Genomic DNA, 2,990 nt, shown 5'->3' with positions numbered 1-2,990 from the left:
GGGGAGCACACGGACACTCCATTAGGTACACCGCCATTTTCAAGTGTACCTAATAACAGGCCACTTTATTAGGGAAATATCATGGTCAAAGGTCACAGGTGTCAAGCTTTGGTGCCTGGTGTCAAGATTTTTGTTTTCAAGCCCCAAAAAATAAAAAGGAATAAAACACCAGACAAGTTTGAACAGGTTTTAATGTTTATTAAATATACATTTCAAAGCAGGATTCTAATGTGAAATTGCAGATATATTGGATAACAATATTAAGGCGTATATATGCATACACGTTATTTTAAGTGTTATAAAATCAAGATTAGCCAAAGAGAAGCATCATCTCCCCGTTGTTGCGTAACGGAGGGCGCATCCCTTCATGCAATAAAGGTAGCCGTTAGCTTGGAGAAAACGTGCATAAGTCACGTCCTTTTCTTCTTCGTTTTGTTTTAGGGTGAGGTGGCACCAGCTTTAATGCGCATTGCTGACACCTACTGGTGGAAGTCATATGAACTGAAAAAAGAATTCGTTCACTCGTTCAGTGAAAAGAACTCACGACCCCAACACTAGCACACACAGCACAGACAGAGCAGGCGATAAAAAAGGGCAGTGGGACACCATGGAAAAATAAAAATAAATTAAAAAATATTGAACAGATGTTATATATTATAATATTAATATAGAACTTTTTTTTTCCTGTTAATACCATGGTGGTGGGGGGGGGGCGCAAAATGTTTTCTTCTCCCTAAGGGTGGCATCACAGAAAATAATTGAGAAGCACTGCATTACATACAGGCATACAGACATAACATACATAGATAGAATGATTGATACATGGACGGACGGTTGCATTAATAGACTTGTTTGCTGGTCACAACGATGATGGACTTTGCGGTCGTGTCATCAGACTTGCGATGGAGAGTCTTGGACACATGGAGAGTCTTGGACACAGGGAGTGTCTTTTTGCTTTTTTGCAGGCCTGAGTGAGCTTGCCATGGCGCTGGAGCCATCTGCGCGTCTTAAACCTTCTCCACCGCCGCCCGAGCAAACACGTCTGATCCCTGGCAAAACAGACAATGAGCAAGAGCACCTCGACGCCGCTCGGCTTGTTTGTCGGCGTCTTCACCTCTCTTTATTTGTATTGACAGATATTTATTGATATTTGTTTGTCGGCGGGACTGGGGCTGAGTCGCTCGCTAATTGAAAAGGGGAATGCGCTGGAAGCCAAAAAGGATGACGACTAAACAATGGCAGCTGAAACATACATGAATTCAAGCCCACATTTGAACAATTGTATTAATTTCTTTTTAAAGAACATCAACCCATCCATCTTCCACCGCTTATCCGAGGGCAGCAGCTTCAGCTGGGACTTCCCTCTCCCAAGCAGATTCGTCCGGCTCGGTCGGAAAAAAACATTTTTGTGCCTGTTGATGACTTGTCTGCGTAGTTTTGGAAACAAAATATTCCATTCAGCGTCAATTGTGCAGACGCCCTGGGCACATTGTTCCCTAATTGACGTATTAATGAGACAAGAGCAGCTATTTGCACTTTCGATGATGACAACAATGACAACGTGTGCGGTGAACAAAGGCGCTGAACTTGTTTCACTTGCAACAAAGGCTTCTCAAACACGTCATGCTGAGTAACTGCAAGAACAAGCGGACATTTTGTAATAAGGAAAAAAAGAAAAGGAATAAGACAGTGTCCCTGGTTGACAGCCTGGCGTAAGGTTAAATAAATAATAATAAATAAAATATTGGCTGGCCTATGCTCAGAATTGTTGGTGGGTTTGCTTTCTTTGTGTGGTCGGTTGGAGGAAGATGTCTATCGTGACATGATGGCACTTCCCGCTTGACTTCCTGTTGCATTTGGGCACAGTCCCGAGGGCTTTTGGTTAGATGGCCAGGAGCGGCGCCGGCGATGTCGCGCTGACCTGGGGGCGCTTATTGCATTATCGGACTTCATCTGGAGATAAAGCATCAGCGAGTACCTCTGCTGCAGATTCTGGCGGGCCTGCAGTCCATCACGGCTCAACGTGAAACTTGATTTCCGCCAAGGCCAAATGATCCTCGACTGAAACACAATCATAAACCCCAAAAAATTGGGCCAGGGTTAAAAGAATTTTTTGTGTAGTCTGGTAAAAAAAAAAAGCCATAAATATTTTCATATTTAAATGAGTTTGAGCATTGTTAATAAAGTCACCCAACAGGCGAGAGTCGGGCTATTAATAAAACTCTCACGACTAACAAGTGCGCTGCTGTTGTCCTCTCGAGCGTCCTCTTGTCGCTCGTTGAACCCGCGAGCTCCTCTTCGCGCTCGTCCATTCCCAAGCAATAATGCGCCGACGCAACTCGTCGTCGCCGCCGCCGCCGCGTCGACACTTGTGCATTGACCAAAACAGACTCGACAAGCCTCGGTGCGCTCAGGTGCCACTCGTACGCGCAATCACTTTTTTTTTTATAATAAAAAAAATAAATAAATACAAATACAAGCACTCAGGTAGAATACTTGACTTCCACTCACTGTCTGATGTGATCTTTTATTTTCTGCTTATCTTTCTTTACATAACTGAAAGGCAACAATGGCGCCATCTGTTGGAAATGGACCTTTTTTAAAACACGAGTCAGAAGCATCGACTTGACTCTTCCCCCGCAAATCCCTCTCATTCTCCATCTTTGATTTCCCTAAATGTCGTTAAACCCTCGTAGAACCTCGGCGATATTTGAACCTTATTGAACCAAAGTCTGCGGGATTTAGCAAAAGCGCGCTCGCACCTGGGAGTTGGCGGGATGCTCAGCCGGGGGGAAGTTGCGGCGAGGCGGTCGGATCCCGAGATCACGACAACGCAGTGACAGATGGCTCATAGCAGAGAATCATTTTCCAGAAAAAATAGTAAAAGAGAACACGTTTTCAAATGCATCAAGGACAAAAGTTGCAGGCGTGGCGGAAAAGCGACGTTATTAGCTTAGGACGCTAGCATTATGCTAATATGATACAACGTG

At 44.3% G+C, this 2,990-nt stretch overlaps 1 long non-coding RNA gene across 1 annotated transcript in view; it reads right to left on the bottom strand.

Annotated features, from left to right (window-relative positions):
* Nucleotides 1-304: 304 nt before the first annotated feature.
* Nucleotides 305-2,990, bottom strand: part of LOC133161347 (uncharacterized) — a 3,416-nt gene continuing 730 nt past the window's right edge. Inside the window, exons 2-3 of the long non-coding RNA XR_009716074.1 lie at nucleotides 1,979-2,061; nucleotides 305-1,049 (exon numbers count right to left, since the gene is read on the bottom strand). This is a non-coding gene — a long non-coding RNA (uncharacterized LOC133161347). The remainder of the gene's footprint in view (nucleotides 1,050-1,978; nucleotides 2,062-2,990) is intronic.

Source organism: Syngnathus typhle, linkage group LG10 (assembly GCF_033458585.1).
Source record: "Syngnathus typhle isolate RoL2023-S1 ecotype Sweden linkage group LG10, RoL_Styp_1.0, whole genome shotgun sequence".
Taxonomy (NCBI): Eukaryota; Metazoa; Chordata; class Actinopteri; order Syngnathiformes; family Syngnathidae; genus Syngnathus; species Syngnathus typhle.
The sequence above is the reverse complement of the archived record's forward strand: the minus strand, read 5'-3'. Positions and strand labels throughout refer to the sequence as shown.